The 18,021-nt window shown below is 34.0% G+C and overlaps 1 pseudogene; it reads right to left on the reverse strand.

Moving 5' to 3' along the window:
* Positions 1-18,021, reverse strand: part of LOC114023810 — a 128,027-nt pseudogene that overhangs the window by 51,460 nt on the left and 58,546 nt on the right.

The raw sequence follows: 18,021 nt of genomic DNA on the forward strand, positions 1-18,021 counted from the left end.
ACATAAACTACACTAGGCAAGAAATCTCTCCAAGTGCTCTTTTCAGAGCAGTCACAAGGTGATGGGTATAAAGTGGAAATATCTACTGTCTTTTTTCTTCCTTGATATCTTCCAACCACTTCTGGTTGGACTTTTACAGTCAAGTAACTGGCAAGTTTGTTGAATTAAGGATAAGGAGAAGCAGAGAGGAGAGATATAGCAGCAAATTGGCAAGGAATTACAGTAAATTCCTGGTATGTTTTGTGGGACTAATTTGTAACCCACATGCAATCATTTAATTGGGGAAAAAAAATTCTGTAGAGCAAAACTAGGTGAACCATTTGTATGATAAAGACAACAATGTACAAATGGACAGCATTGAATGACTTAGAAACAGATCAATGAAATGACCAAACAGAGTTCCAGAGGATCAGTGAAGAGGCATGCTGCCTATGTCTTGACAGAAAGGTTACAGACTAAAAATATAGAATGAGACACACACACACACACACACATACATACACACACACACACATTATATATATACATACATACACATTCTGGAAGTGCAGAAGGCCTTAGTTCAAGTTTTACTTTTCATACATACTGGCTGTGTGACCCTAAGCAAGTCACTTAACCTCTGAATGCTCTAGGTGGCTCTCTTAGAGTAGAAATTACCAAGACGTTTGTTAATTAAAAAGAATCTGACAAACTACGTAAACTATAGTCACAAGACCAAATCTGGCTGGCTGATTTTTAATATGACCTGCTAGCCAATATTCTTTTTACTTATTTAAATATAATCAAACTGTATTTAAATATATAAAAACCATTTAAATAATTCTTAGTTCACAAACTGTATAAAAGCAGTGGGTGACACATACACATATACACACACATATTGACTTTATATCTTTATGCACATGTGTACATGCATATATACACATATTGATATATGTAAATAAACTCAGATACAAAGAAAATATCTTGTATGTTATTATATTTGTGTATATAAAAATATGCAGAAAATGTGGAAAAAACAAAAACAAAACAAACTATCAAGAGGAAGGTCCAAAGAATGATGGATGGATCCCCTAAAGATGATTTATGGAAAGGAATAGACAAAAGTTTGCCCAGTAGGTATGGATGTGTCATTTGTGGGATTACCTATATTCATAGATAATAGATCCATAGAGTTAATGAAGTATATGTAAGTATCCATACCTGAAATTATATAGATGCACAGTGATAATACTGCTTGTTAGAGGGGCTTTTAAGAATGCCACACTTGCATCTGTATCACATAGTCTCCCATTTCATAAATTTCATTCACCTCACTGCCTCTAAGACTCCTTTACTGTCCTCATTTCATCCAACTAGACTCATGTAACTCGACTAAAAAAAGGCCCAGATACGTACTTTTCTCACGTTAACAAATGACATTTGAGGTTAAAGCTGGATGCCTCATCTTTATGCTACCATGCAAACATATATTCCTGGCCCCTGATATTGTGTAATCTATTCCATGTTCTCTTAACCACTTTTTTGTAACTATAGAATTTGATCATGGCTTTTGAAATTGAATCAAAATAGTGTTGTTGTTGTTGTTTTTCTCATTTAAGAGAAATGCATTTTTCATATATCTGGAAATGAAGGTGCTGCGACAAGGCCAAAGAAAGAAAATTATTGTAATCAGTCTTCCATGTTAAAATATAGCACTGATATGACAGTATTTTTTTAAAAGAAGAAATATTTAATTTTATTAGTGCTGGAACAAAATTTTAGTGTCATTCAGGAACAGAGAAAACGTTAACAAGAAGCATAGTATTATATAGATGCTTCTTTCTTCTTGCTCTCTTCAGAGGCCTGCTTACTCTGAATTTGATTTCTATTGACTGTGACTTATGAAACATCAAGAATATAACCAAAATCACAATTTCTCCATGAAAATGATGCTTTCTGTTCTTGCCTTTACATTGCAGACATAATATATGAATTCAGTCTCCTTTGGTATTATCATCACTTTTATTGGATAAGGGACCAGAAGTAGCTTCATTTGAAAGGAAAAATAATGATAACACAGGCCAAGAAAAAAATCTGGCCTCAGCTAGCCATCACATTTTATGTGTGATTCAATACCAATATGTCAGTCTTCAGCTAAGATGTGTATAGAAAAATTGCAAGGAGGAAAGCATTGCTTATTGAATGCATAACTAGTTAGCTCACAGAGTGGGATAAAAGGGCCTAGTGAAGGTCTAAAGTGGTTATGTTGTGCTTTATAAGGGATTCTATTTGCAGATAACATTCTTGTCTTGGGGGGCAATTGGTAAATGGAAGATTTCTCTCTTAGTAGTAGACGTTACTGAAGAAAGATAGGCAAAGAGCTATGTACCTGACCTTTTGTGCATGGATGTTTGCTTTTCCCCTCTATGGAGTCACTGGTACTGAGGAATGAAGGAGATTCTTTAGATTTTTCATAGTTTCAAAAATGTTAACCAGAGGCTAATGTCCTTGACCCTTAGTTGCTGCTTGCCAATCCATGACTTCTCTATTCCAGGAAAGACAGGACATCTGCTAGAAAGTATCATGACTTTTATTCTGTGGTCCAGGGTCTGTCATATTAAAGAGCAAGAAAGATCAGAGTGCAAAAAGAGCATGACAGCCTTCTCAAGTTCTCCTAGGTTCTGACTGATCATGTGATCATCTACTGGAGAATAAGGCTTAACAGAAGGAAATAATCAACATCAGCATAGCAGAAAAGTAGAAAATAGGAAGGAAGAAATTATCTCTGTTGCTCAGGATGTATGGCCAAAAGACATTAACACCAAATTCCCATGTATCAAGGCTTCTTTTTTTCCCCCTAGTACCCAAACCCATACTGATGGGCTTATTCAAAGGAGGCATTATGGAACAATGGGAAGAGTGGTGTCAGAAGGCCTAGGTTCAAACCCCAGTTTTACTACTTGTTATGTCACCTTGGGAATGTCACTAAACCCCTCAGCCCTTCTCCTCATCTATAAAATAAGGGGATTGGACTAGGTGGTTTCTAATATTCTTTTCAGCACTATATTTACGATCTTGAAACTATCAATCAAAGCAGGTTAGTACTAATGGTGTTTTGTTTTTATAAGTTTAATTGTAGAATTAAGTAGTGTGATATTGGGATTAATATGATACCTAGTGTATTAGACTGCTTTTCAGTTTGTGAATCTCTTAGAAATACACCCCTTACTCCTACACTCAAACTGTGCTTTTAGATGGCATTGAGAATGTTTGACACTTTAGAAAAATAGATGTTCACTTCAGAAAGTCTATAATCTTCCATGTTCTAGAAAGAGCAGGTAACTTTGAGACAGAACACCTGGATTTTATCCCAGCTCAATTATTTACAAGTTACTTGACACCTCTGTGCCTATTTCCTCATGTATAAAATGTGAACACATAATTAAACTTAACATTTCTCAACATTATTTGTAAATAAATTCAATTCAATAAAAATATTTTAAGGATAAATTGTGGATATACCCTGGTACAGAGCAAGGTATAAAATTTAGATAATGTGTATGTGCATATTGTCTATAAAACACTATGAAGATATAGTGCTTCTTCCTCTTTTTGCCCCTCTCTGCCCTGAAGTGGGGATTTGACGGGAGGTGGTGATGGGCAGGGAAGAGGACCTCAGTTGACAGCTAGAGAGGTTGCACTCAGGGTTGAGGTTGAAGCCATGTCAGGATCAACAATGGCAGAAATTTTCCTTGACCAGAATGGCTATTGAGTCCATCATCCTGTTTTATGATGTGTTAATCAATGCCAGACATAGTTCGAGGTCCCCACCAGTAACAAGACCACCAAAATCAAGGAAAGCACCAATCCTCTTGAGTTCTAGTTCAATTGGATCCTGAGTTCCACAATCCCATAATGAGACTAAAGTCCAAATTTCTTCCAGAGTTTCTACTTTGCCTGCTATCTGTCCTGCTGTAAGTCAAATATCTTGTAGAGACCATGCTGTTATATATTACTTTTCCTGCTTAAGTGAAGACTCAACACAATAGAAATAGATGTTCATATTAGAATTTCTAAATTCAGATTAATACTGTATCTGGAGGATTCCTGGGGTCTGAGAGAGTGTTGGGATCAGTACCATATTGTAGATGTTTTATATATTTCTTTTAAATTATTCTATATTTATTAAGTACTCATTATTTTTGTATCAATTATGTGCTGAGAAAACAGTGCAGGAAAAATCCAAATATATTTGCCTGCTTCTGAAGACAACCATTTTGTCAAGGTCATATAACCACTCATTGAAATACAGCAGGTCAAGAAAGTTGATAAGTGTTCACCAGTAGATTGGAGCCCAAAGCTAAGTTACAGTTAGAAAGATACATAAATCCATCTATTCCTTGTCCGTGTCACCTCCAGGTAGAGAGCAAGTTAAGAGATAAAATGTTGCTAAGTAAGTCTTTGGTAAATACATATACAGAGAACATTGCACCAAAGATTTCTAACCATCAGGACATGTGTGAATCACCAGGTTGAAAATAAGACTCCCCAGCAAATTTCTATCAATACTACCTAGTGGTTAAATAAACAAATACTGTTATCCTTGTTACCATATTTGAACATGTTCTGAAGTTTGTTTTTCTATGAGAATTCCCTCATATTCAGGAATTCAATAAGAAGGAAAAAAAAATCCTAATTCAGTAAAAAATAGAGTTAAGTGGAGGAAAATATTTACTTAACTCATAACTTTAAATGTAAATGGATTACATAATAAAATGGTGGTTTGACAGATTAAATAAGAAAACAAAATCCCACAATTCATAGGTTATGATAAACCTAAAAATCAAAGACATAACTCTGAATAAAAATGAGGATATGGAGCAAAATTTACTATGTATGAGTCAAATTAAAAAAAATACAACAAAGGAGTTTTAGTCACATTATTAAAGTAAAAACAAAAATTCACAATATAGAAAAAGAAATAAAGAAACTACATTATACTGAAAGGAACCATAAGCAAACCATTATCAATATTAAACTAATATGTTCCAAATAAATTTTTTTTTGTTTTTGTTTTTGTTAGGCAAGGGGGTTAAGTGACTTGTCCAGGGTCACACAGCTAGTAAGTGTTATGTGTCTGAGGCTGGAGGTGAATTCAGATCCTCGTGACTCCAAGGCTGGAGCTCTAGCCACTGCACCACTTAGCTGACCCCCAAATAAATTATTTTTAAGATAATAAAGGAAAAATAGCCAAATTTTGTAAAGACATGGAAATTGATACACTGAATTAGAAAACTGTAACATTCCTCTTTCAGTTCTGTGCAAATCTAACAAAAATACAAACAAAATGGAAAACAAAAGATGAACTCATTGCTGGAGAAACTTGAGCTAAACTATTTATAGTTTCTTCTGAAAAGGAATCCTAAAGAATAAACATATTTTTCAATATTTTCTGAAATTTTTACAAAAAATTACCATATATTTGGGCACAGACATATTGCAACTTAATATAGAACCTGATGCAAGAGTAAACATCATTTAAAGACCATAACTCAATGAAAATTATAATCAGTTCAGGGAACGCCAACAAAAGACATAGGCCTAAATGGAGACTTAACAATGAAATACTAAGGAAGTAGCAGGTCAAAGAACCAACCATAGAAACAAGGAAGAGATAAAGCATTGTGTTACCTTTCCCAGCTATTCACAAGAAAAACATTTGTAGAAGAACCCATGTGTATGCTGTGTTAGGAGCTAAAGAGTGGACCTGTGATTCCATTGACACAGGGAACCGCTGAGTGAGAAAATGATAACAATAAAGGTTGACATTTTCTTTGCCACTTAGAATTTTAGTGAATTGCCTAGGGCACAGAGTGATTCTAGAGTTCCATAAACCGTATGTTCTAGGGACAGGGCTTGAACTCAAACTTTTCTGACTATGAGGCCAGCTCTCCAGTCATATTAGCCAGACTAAGTAAGATAGGATCTTCAAAAGATTCTTGTGCAATTACATGTAACTTTCACAAATAACTGGAGTCAGAACTATAATAGAAGTATTTTAAATATTTCTGATTGCTACTGTTTTCTTTTCACAACTGTTACAGATTTCAATTGCACTAGTAATAAGAAAAAATGTATACTTTTATCTTCAGTAGCATTTTTTGTCACAGAAAATAAATTATGTAAGGCTGTGTATTATAATTTGGCCAAATAATAAAAAAATTCTATTTTAAGGTAAATATAAAATTTTTAATGACCTGTTATTCAAGTTTAAGCTTGATCCTATAGGGCAGCCTCTAATTTCTAATTCCTCTCAGATAATTCCAGTATTTAATTTTGTTAATGAATGACGGGAAGGTGGATATTTTTATCAACCTATTCCTAGCATTCATCATTTAGTTGTTAGTAGCTGGAGTACATAGTTAAAACAATATTTTTAAAAAATCTTAGAAAAAAGTTATTTTTTTTTGAAAGACGTAACAGAAAAGAAAAAAAAATCAGATAATGCTGAGATATTTTTTCCCTCCATAATTGTTGATAAACCAATGGCAAATGCCTTTTTTATAGGGGCACTTCTCTATTTAGATCTTTTTGGAGAAGGAATTTCCTTAGTAAAAGAATTTGCTCTTCATGATTGACTTACGCCTCCTGGGAGGAGTCAGAATGGTATTCAATAAAAGGAAATTGAAATGGGTTCCTTTCTTATAGCTGTTTTGCTAAGGAAGGAAAGTCAGAGCAAAACATGTTGGAACAGTCACATGGTGAGCAGCTTCCCTAGTAGAAGTTTATAACTAAGGAAAAGACAACTATATCTTCTAGAATAAAATAACAAGTCATTTAAAACTAATCACATGTTGACTTAGATTGCCCTTCCAAGTTGGGTAGGACAACCATCTAATAAGGTTCCCCAATCCCATACCAACATGGTTTATGCTAGATTTTCCCAGAAAGCTGGGGACTTGGGAATTTGATTGGTATAGGGGTCCAAAGCATCAGTTTCTCTTCCTTTGTTTCAGCTTCCTAATAGCCACTGGTCCCATTGACATGGCTTCCTGATCTCTTAAGGACATAAAGATTTCCAATGCAGATGGTGTCATTCAGGTTTAGTAGCTATTTTAAAGCCCTGTCATATCCTTTCTGATGACCAAATAAGTTTCCATTTGGAGACCAAGGTGCAACACCTACCCAAGCTCAATGCTGAAGTATCCTATGCTATAGCTAAATAAAATTTCTTGTTACTCATTAAATGACCTACAAGTGCCTCATTTCATTCCAACACCAGGCTTATTAAAAATTACTCTTCTACATTCCCTCTATATTCCAGGCAAACTGTCCTACTTGTTGTACTTCACACAAAGTGTTCCATCCTCATTTTTGTACTTTTATATAAAATAATACTCTATATCTGGAATATATTCCCTCTTGATTTATACCTTTGAGAATTTCTAGCTTCATTCAAAGCTTATTTCACGTGTAACCTCATATATGAAGTCTTTGCTTATCCTATCAGATACTAGTTTCTTCTGTCCACTTCAAAGTACCTTGCATCTAACTTTATTTTTTAATTTTAATTTCTACTTATCTGTATCTATTTTGCTCCCCCTATAATTGTAAGCTATTTTGGAGGCAGAAATTTTTTTTATACATTTCATTCTCAGATATTCAGTTTGGTAAATACTCATCAATTGATTGTTAGAAGTCCATAATTTTTTTTTGTCCCTAAGCACTTCCTCTCTTCTCTGTCATCTGTTCTTTTACATCATCTCCCCTCTTTTTTCCCTTTCCTTCCACTTTTTCTATCTCTTCCTTCTCCCTTTTTTCTTCATTCTTCCATCTTCCAATTATCTAAATACATCAATTACTGGTTCTAGTTACAATGGTTTATTTTATAGCATCACAACACTTCCATATTGGAAAATAATCTATAGTCCATCTAATCCAATTCATACCTTAACAAGAATCTTCTACTATATATCCAGTAAATGATCATTCAGCCTTTCTTGAAAACTTCCAATGATAGAGAACTCAGTATACCTAGAAGCAATTACTTTTCTTTTTGTATGCCTTAATTTTTAAGAATTTTCCCTCTCATCAAGTCTTAGTTTGAAACCCTTGGTTTCCTGCCTTAAGCTTTGAGTCTAATCCCCTCTTCCATGATAGCTTTCATGTAAAGACATATACCATACCCTCCCAACCCAAATGAAGTTTTCTTTTCTCTATGCTAAATATCTCTACTCATTTCAACCAAATTGCATTAACTTGAAGTTCTTTAAAATCCCAATTGTAATCCTCTAGATGACAACCTAGCTTATTAAAAAATTTTTTCTAAAATGTGGCATTCAGAATTAAGTACAATGTTTCAAATGCTAACTGACCAGGTACAGAGTACCAGGAGACTATCATTTTTCTATTCATGGACATTATGTTTCTCTTAATGCATTTTAACATTGAATTAGCTTTCTTAAATTACATATCAAACTGCTGCCTCAAATTGAAGTTTCAGTTCACTAAAACCTCCTGAGACTTTCCTGTTGAAATGCTATCTAGTCATACCTTTTCTGTCCTGGACTTGGGAAGTTGGTTTTTTGAACTCAAGTAGAAGACTTTCAATCTCTATTACATTTTAACTTATTTGATTTTGCTCAATATGGAAGCCAATTGAGTTTTTTTGTATCCTGATTGTGTCATTGAAGATATTAAAATTTCCCTAAGCTTTGTGTCTCATGGAAACTTGATAAATATGATACTTATGCATACATATATATATATATGTTTTTAATAAAGAACAAAACAAAGCTCCCAGTGAGCATTACATTGAGTACATCTTTTGAAAGTGACAGTGAAACATTAATACTACTCTTTGAGCCCATTCCTTGAAACTGTCTGGAATTCACCTATTTGTACCATTATTTAATATCTTTGGCATTCTCCCCAACATGAATGGCACACAATGATTTCTCAAATACTTCAAAATCTAGGTAAACTCTATTTACAACATTATCCTTATTTACTCATTTACTGAATCTGTCAAGAAAATGAAAAGAAATTAGTCTACCATGGTAAGTTCTTGAGAAACAAATGAGAACTCTCATCTTGGAAACTATATCTATCACTCCCTTAGCTAGGAGACCACTAACAATGACTTCAATACCGTCTTCTAGAATTGGGTCAGAAATTTAAGAGGTACTCATAGGACTATAGTTTAAAGATCACATTCTCTTTCTTTCTTTTTTTTTTTTTTGAAATTTGAAACTGTTGAACATCTCTTAATCTTTGATGCATCTCCCATTCTCCATTGTCTTTAAGAGATCATTGATGGTGAGGAGTTCCACCTTCTTGTTCTTTTCATCTGGTTTAGTCAAGAGATCAGCTCTTTAACTCCTTTGCCTAATCTATTTATCTGATATGTTGAGAAGATGGGGTCATGATTTATGATGGAAAGCTAGAGGGAGCATTTAGGTAGATCAGAGAAAAAACAGGTAATACAAAAATCAGGGTTAGCCAAAAAGGGAGGATCCAAAAGGAGAGTTAAAGTTGTAGAGAAAAGGAAGCTGAACCAAAATGACAGAGTAAAGACAGGGACTTCCCTGAGCACTCCCAAATTCTCCTGCAGACAACTTTAAAATAACACCTCAAGTTAATTTCTGGAGCAGCAGAACCAAGAGCAGGAGGTTGGATGAAACAATTTTTCAGACCAGGATAACTTAGGAGGTGTGCAGAAAAAGTCTGTCTCAGCACAGAGGTAGCTGGACCTGGAACCGAGCACAGATTGTTCAATCCAGGCTGTGTCAGGGCACAAGCAGCAGATCTTGGAGGCAGTTCATCATTAGCACAACAGCAGCTTTGGGAGTCCATGCCCACAGAAAGGAACGGGTCAGAAAACTGGTCAGAAGGAGATAACAAGGAACACTTTGCAGGCACTGGATGTAGAGCTCTGTCACGTTATCTATAAGCAGTTTCAGGTTACAGTCCCAGATCTAAGAGGAACACTAAATCACTAATGCTTGTATCTACAGAGGTGCAGACATCGTAGTCACAGTTACAGGGCAAAGGGCACTGCTTGTGGTTGCTCATAGACCAGAGAACAGGCAAAAAGAATAGTGACCAAACTTCTCCTTAGATCATACAACCTTGGAAGAACTGAAAACCTATAGACCACCAGAACTCTCTCTGAGAATAATAGCATGAAAAATCTGAAGCTTTAGATAATGGCTACTCTGCCATGTGAACAGAGACCAACTTTAAGGCAAGGTTATAAGTCAAGAAATAGTCTGGAAAAATGAACAAAGAACAACAAAAGCAACAACATATGAATAAAAATAAAAATAACCTCATCATAAAAAGCTACTATGGTGACAGGGGAGATCTAGATGCAAACACAGAAGACAATAAAATCAAAGCAACTACATGTAAACGTTCCAAGAAAAATGTGAATTGACCATAGGCTCAAAAAGAAATCCTGGAAGAGCTCAAAATGGATTTTAAAAATCAAATAAGAGAGGTAGAGGAATAGTTCAGAAAAGAAATGAGAATAATGTGAGGAAATTATAAAAAGAGAGTCAATAGATTGATAAAAGAGACAAAAATTATTGAACAAAATAACTCCTTAAAAAGTAGACTTGGCCAACTGGAAAAGAAGGTACAAAAGCTAACTGAAGAAAATAATTTCTCAAAAATTAGAATTGGGCAAATGGAAGCTAATGATTCCATGAGACATCAAGAAAAAATAAAACAAAATCAAAAGGATGAAAAAATAGAAGAAAATATGAAAAATCTCATTAGAAAAACTGATGCAGAAAACAGATTGAGGGGAAATAATTAAAGAATTATCAAACTACCTGAAAGCCATGATAAAAAGTGTCTAGATAATATCTCAAGAAATTATCAAGGAAAACTACCTGATATGCTAGAAGGTTAAAAATAGAAATTGAAAGAATATATCAATCACCTCCTGAAAGAGATGCCAAAATGTAAATTCTCAGGAATATTATAGCCAAATTTCAAAGCTCTCAGGATCAAGGAGAAAATGTTGGAAGCAGCCATAAAGAAACAATTCAAATATCATGGATTCATTGTCAGGATGACACAAGCTTTAGCTTCTACATTAAAAGATCAGAGGGCTTGGAATATGATATTCTGGAGGTCAAAGGAGCTAGGATTACAACCAAGAATCACTGACCTAGCAAAACTGAGCATAATCCTTCAGGGGGAAAAATGGACATTCAATAAAATAGAGGACTTTCAAGCATTCTTGATGAACAAGAACTGAATAGAAAATTTGATTTTAAAATACAAGACTCAAAAGAAGCATAAAAAGGTAAACAGGAAAAATAAATCCTGAGGCAATCAATAAGGTTGAATTGTTTCTATTCCTATTGGAAGATGATAAATATAAGTCCTAAAAACTTTACCATCATTAGGACAGTTATAAGGAGTGTACATAGACAGAGGGCATGGGTGTGAATTGACTATGATAGGATGATATTAAAAAAAAAGTAAAATGAAGGTGTGAAAAATAGAGATGATCTGGGAGAAGGGGAAAGTAAGAGGTAGAATACGGTAAATTATATCACATAAAGGAGATTGGAAAGGAAGAGCTTTTACAGTGGATGGGAAGATTTGCTGGTGGTAGGTAAAGTTTGAACCTTATCTTCATTGGAATTGGTTCAAAGGGAAAACAATATACACACTTAATTGGGTATAACAATCTAACTGGCCCTACAGGGAAGTAGGAGGAGAGAAGAATGAAAATGGAGTGATAGAATGGAGGGTGGATGGGGGAGGTGGTGGTCAGAAGCAAAACAGACTTTTGAGGAGGGACAGGGTAAATGGAAGGAGAGATAGAGAGAGAGATAAAGAGAGACAGAGGAGGGGCAGAGACAGAGATGGAGGGACAGAGAGAGACAGAGAGAAACAAGGGTAAAATAGAATGGAAGGAAATGCATAGTAATCATAACTATGAATGTGAATAGGATGAATGGGATCACCCATAAAGTGGAAGGAGAGAGCAGAGTGTATCAAACACAGAATTCTACAATATATTATTTACAAGAAACATACTTGAAGCAGAGCAAAATAGACAGAGTAAAGGGAAGTGCCTGGAACAGAATCTATTACACTTCAGCTAAAGTGAAAAAAATCAGCAGTAACAATCATGATCTCAAACAAATCAAAGCAAAAATGATCTAATTAAAGAGGATAAGCAGGGAAATGACATTTTGCTAAAAGGTACCATAGACAATAAAGTAATATCAATACTAAACTACATCTAGCTAAAAGTAAACAGACAATGAAACACTATCAATATTAAAATATGTACCAAATACTATAGCATCCAAATTCTTAAAGGAAAGGTTAAATGATTTAGAGGAAGAAACAGATAGAAAAACTAGTGGAGGACCTCAACTTTCCCTCCCAGAACTAGAAAATTTTGACTATAAATAAGCACAAAAGAAGTCAAGAAGATGAATAGAATTTTAGAAAAGTTGGATATGATAGACCTTTAGAAAAAAAATATGAATGGGAATAGAAAGGAATATACATTTTTTCCTCAGTGGTACATGTCACATGTGAAAAAATTGACCATGTGTTAGGGCATAAAAAAACTCAAAACCAAATTCAGAAAAACAGAAATTTTAAATCTATCCATTTCATATCATGATGCAATAAAAATTACATTCAATAAGGGCCATGGAAATATAGGTTAAAATAATTGAAAACTAAATATTCCCAAAGAAAGAAACAATCAATAATTTCATTAAATTGAATGACAAAAATGAGACAAGATGTGAAAACTTATGGGATGCAGCCAAATCAAGTACTTAGAGGACAATTGATATCTCTAAACCCTTAAATTAATAAAACAGAAAAAGAGCTGAGCAATGATTTAGGCATGCAAGTAATAAAAAAGTAGGAAAAAACAAATTAAAAATCCCCAATTAAATACCAAATTGTAAATTCTGAAAATCAATGGAGAGTTTGATAAAATTGATAGCAAAAAAAAAAATTAAACTAATAAATAAAACTAGGAGCTAGTTTTATGAAAAAAAAAACCAAGAAGATAGATAAGCCATTGGTTAAAGTGATTTAAAAAAAAGAGTAAAACCAAGTTACCAGTATCAAAACTAAAAAGAATAAGTTCACCACCAATGAAGAGGAAAATAAAGCAATTACTAGGACCTATTTTCCCAATTACATGCCAATAAAGCTGCAAATCTAAATGAAATGTATGAATATTTACAAAAATACAAATTGTCCAGGTTAGTAGAAGAGGAAATAGAGTACTTAAATAATCCTGTATTAGAAAAAAGTAATTCAATAAGCCATAAATGAGCTCCCTAAGAAAAAATCCCCAGCACCAGATGGATTCACACCTGAATTCTACTAAACAGTTAAAGAATAATTAATTCCAATGCTCTATAAACTATTTTTGAAAAAAAATGGGTAAAGAAGGAGTCCTAGCAAATTACTTTTATGACCAAAGATATGGTGCTGATACTTAACCTGGGAAGAACAGAAACAGAGAAAGAAACTATAGACCAATTTGCCAATATATATTGATGCTGCTAAGCAAGAAGATTACAGCAATATATCACAAAGATCATATGCTGTGACCAGGTAGGATTTATACTGGGAATGCAGGACTGGCTCAAGGTTAATAAAACTATCATCATAATTGATCATATCAATAATTAAAAACAACAAAAATCATATCATTTTCTAAATAGGTGCTGGAAAATCTCTTTACAAAAGACCATACCAATTCCTATTAAAAATACTAGAAAGCATAGAATAGGCAATGAAGAAATAAAACCTTTGCTATTTGCAGATGGTATGATTGTATACTTATAGAATCCTAGAGTATTAAATAAAAAAAACTAGTTGAAATAATTAACAACTTCAGCAAATTTCCAAAATATAAAATAAACCCACAAAATCATCAGCGTTTCTATATATTACCAACAAAATCCAGCAAGAAGAGATAGAGAAATTCCATTTAAAATAACTTTAGATAGACTTTTAGGAGCCAAGATGGCAGAGTAAGCATTAAATCACTGTAACTCTCCCATATTCACCTCCAAACAACCATAAAATAGTGCTCTCAAAAAATCCTGTAACAGCAGAACCAGTAAAAAGATGTGGTAAAACAATCTTTTAGCTCAAAAACTTTGGAGGTTTGACAAGAAAGGTCAATCTCACTCTAGTGAAAGGGGAGCACAGTCCAAGGCCAGCAAGCCAGCAGAAAGCCCCACCTCAGCAAACCAGAGGGAGATCCTGAGCCCCAGTATGTTGGAACAGGCCTACAGCCTGTGGCACAAGAAGCCTGAGATAGTATCCTATCCCAGTAACAGAGCTCAAATTTAAAAAAAAAGAAAAAAGGGAAAAAAGATGAACAAAAAAATAATGAAATAGCTGTAGACAATCTAAAATTCTTTGGAGTCTTCCTGGCAAAACAAATTCAGGAACTATATGATAACAATTATAAAACACTTGTTACACAAATAAAGTCAAATCTAAACAATTGAAAAAATGTTAATTGTTCATAGGTAGGCCGAACCATCATAATGAAAATGACAAATCTGTCTAAATTAATTATTCAGTGCCATATCAATCAAACACCCAGAAAGTTATTTTATAGAACTAGAAAAATAACAGCAAAATTTATCTGGAAGAATAAAAGGTCAAGAATTTCAAATCTTCCAAAATCAATGAAAAAAAATTTAGAAAAGTGGCCTATCAGTACCAGATCTCAAACTGTATTACAAAGTGGTAATCATCAATACAATCTGGTACTGGCTAAGAAATAGAGTAGTGGAACAGTGAAATAGATTAGGTAAACCATGCAGTAGTAAAGGAAGATAGTAACCTAGTGTTTGATAAACACCAAGATCCAAGCTTTTGGAACAATAACTCACTGACAAAAAATACTGGGAAAATTGGAAAGCAGTCTGGAAAAAAATAAGAATAAGCCAACATCTCACACTATAAATCAACATAAAGTAAAAATAGTACATGTTTTAGACATAAAGGGCGATACCATAAGCAAATTAGGAGAGCATGGGATGTCTTACCAATTAGAAAATTAGATAATGGAATAATTTATCACAAAAGAAGAGATAGAGAACATTGTATGAAGCAAAATGGATTGAATTTAAAAGGTTTTGCATGAACAAATCCAATGTAGCCAAGATTCATAGGAAAGCTAAAAACTGGGGATTTTTTTTTTACACAATAATGCAAGTCATTCCCCAATTGATAAATGGTCAAAGGATATGAACAGGCAGCTTTTAGAAATAATCAAAGCTACCTAAAAATGCTCTAAATCACTGTTGTTTAGAGAAATGCAAATTAAAAGGACTCTGAGTATCACCTCACACTTATTAGATTGGCTTATATGACAGAAAAAGAAAATGACAAATGTTGGAGGGGATTTGCAAAAATATGGACACTAATGCACTGTTGGTGGAGTTGTGAGCTAATCCAATCATTCTTGAGAGAAATTTGAAATATGCCCCAAAGGCTCTAAAACTGTACATACCCTTTGATCCAGCAATTCTACTATCAGGTCTATATCTCAAAGTGACCTTTTTTTTAAAATGGAAAAATACCTATATATACAAAAATATTTATAGCAGCTCTTTTTATGGTGGCAAATAATTGGAAATTGAGGGCTTGCCTATCAATTGGGCAATGATATATTATCATGATGGCAAACTATTGTGCTATAAGAAATGAAGATCAAGGGGTAGCTAGGTGGTGCAGTAGATATAGCACTGGAACTGGAGTCAGGATGACCTGAGTTCTAATCAGGTCTCAGATCGAACACTTGACATTTACTAGCTGTGTGATCTTGGGTAAGTCACTTAACCCAATTGCCACACACACACACACACACACACACACACACACACACACACAATGAAGATCAAGAGGGTTTCAGGAGAAACTTGGAAAGATTTACTTGAACTGATGCAAGATGAAATGAGCAGAACCACGGGGACATTGTACATAGTGACAGCAATATTTTACAATGATCAATTGTGAATGACAGCTATTCTCAGCAATAAAACAACCAAAGACAATTTCACAAGACTTCTAATGAAAAATGCTATCCACCTCCTGAGAAAGAACTGGAGTTTGAATGCAGACCAAAGCATATTTTTTTAACTTTCTTTTTTTCTTTTTGTTTGTTTTTGGTCTGTGTTTTCTGTCAAAATTCATAAATGGAAATATGTTTCACATGACTGCACATACATAATTTATATCAATTTCTTGCCTTCTCAAGGAGCATGAAAGGGAGGATTTGAAACTCAATATTTAAAGAAAAAACAAATGTTAAAAACTTTTTACTTGTAATTGGAAAAAAATAAAATTAAACATAAAAAAATTTAAATCTAGAAAGGTTAAGAAAAGTAACAATTGTGTAAAGGCCATCAGATTGAACACTTAAAAAATTGTTGGTAACTTTGGAGAAAGCAGTTTCAATCAAATGGTAAACCTAGAAGCCATTTTAGAAGAGATTAAGAAGTGAAGGGGAAAGTGAGGAAATCAAGGCAACAAGGATAGACATTTTTTAAAACTAGTTTAGCTGTGAAAATGAAGAATATATAGAAAGGCAGCTTGAAACAAGTGAAGTGATTTTATTTTATTTTTTGCAAAAATAAAGAGGCCTTGGAATGTTTATGGGGGGGAAGAAAGAAGAGAGGAAATAGGGTGAAGAGAGAAAGAGAGAGAAAGAGAGACAGAGAGATAGAGAGAGAGACAGAGACAGAGACAGAGAGAGACAGAGAGACAGAGAGAATATGCCAGCAGTGGAAAGGCTACCCTTTCTGTATAACGTGATCAGCAAGCCATAGAGAAAGACTTTTTTTTTAACTTTTTTTTTTTGTCTTTCAAAAATAGAATTGGCTGATGCAATGAAAGGTGACAATTTAATAGTTCTGGGTAGTACATTGCTCAGTTCAGACACATTATACATCCCACACAAACAGTGAAGATAAAAGCACCTCTAGTCTCCTCTGTCATCATTATCATCAACAAACATTTTTTTGAGTGCCTGTTTTATGCAAAGCAATGTTCCTTGTCTCTCAATTGTTCTCAACCCTAATTTAAAGTTATATGCTCTATAAGTTTCATTGTCCCACTATTCTTTACCAGAAATAGTCAAGGATTATATAAATTCCAATAGCAGTGATTTTTTAAAAGATGTGGCTGTCTGTTTTTCCTGAAGATATGATGGATTCAAACCATCAAGGAACCATCTATTGAAATTTCTGGTGACTGTCCCCCTGGGGTCACATCCAAATCAGGGACCCATAATGAAGAGGTGTTCTTGGCATTATCAAAGCATTTACCCCAGCAGAAGAGGAGAGACATTTAAGTCTCCTCTATTCTAGGTTTAAAAAAAAATCTCTTAAAAATTCTTGCCTGATGGAAAGGTTTCTATGGAAACTGACTTCAAAACACAATATGAGGGAAAAAAAGAGAAGTACCTTCAGTGAGTGAATTAAATGGATTTCCAAGAAGCCTTTAAGTAGATTAAAATACAAATGCAAATTTTTTTTCCTATGGAAAATGTCTAAAGGAGATTAGATTTGTAGAAGATTTAACTTTATATTATTGGAGCTCTGAGAAGAGTGTGAATATTTTGTTACCCCCCAAAATGTACACATTGCGTGCAAGTCACGCATTGTTTATAGTATGGTCCATCTTCATGATACTTTTCATGAATACTAATACCCATTTTTTGGCTACAGTACCCCCACTTTTCTTGCCATTATGGTGCACTCAAAATGCATTTCCGTTTTAACATTGTTAGTTCTCTAGCACATAAAAGCATTTTTTTTTATTTGGAGAACATATTCTAAACTAAAGAGTACAGCACATTCCATGGTAAAAAAAAAAGGGGGGGTTGCTTCTTCCTTTGTTAATTGAGAAGTATGTGAAAGCAGTTAATTGTTTTTGTTGTTTTAATATGCCCTCACTTTGTTCTTCCTCCCCCTCTCTAAAAAAGTGTTTTTCTTTTTAAGGATTAGAACT

The sequence above is a fragment of the Vombatus ursinus genome, unplaced genomic scaffold (genome assembly GCF_900497805.2).
Source record: "Vombatus ursinus unplaced genomic scaffold, bare-nosed wombat genome assembly UNPS02014818.1, whole genome shotgun sequence".
Taxonomy (NCBI): domain Eukaryota; kingdom Metazoa; phylum Chordata; class Mammalia; order Diprotodontia; family Vombatidae; genus Vombatus; species Vombatus ursinus.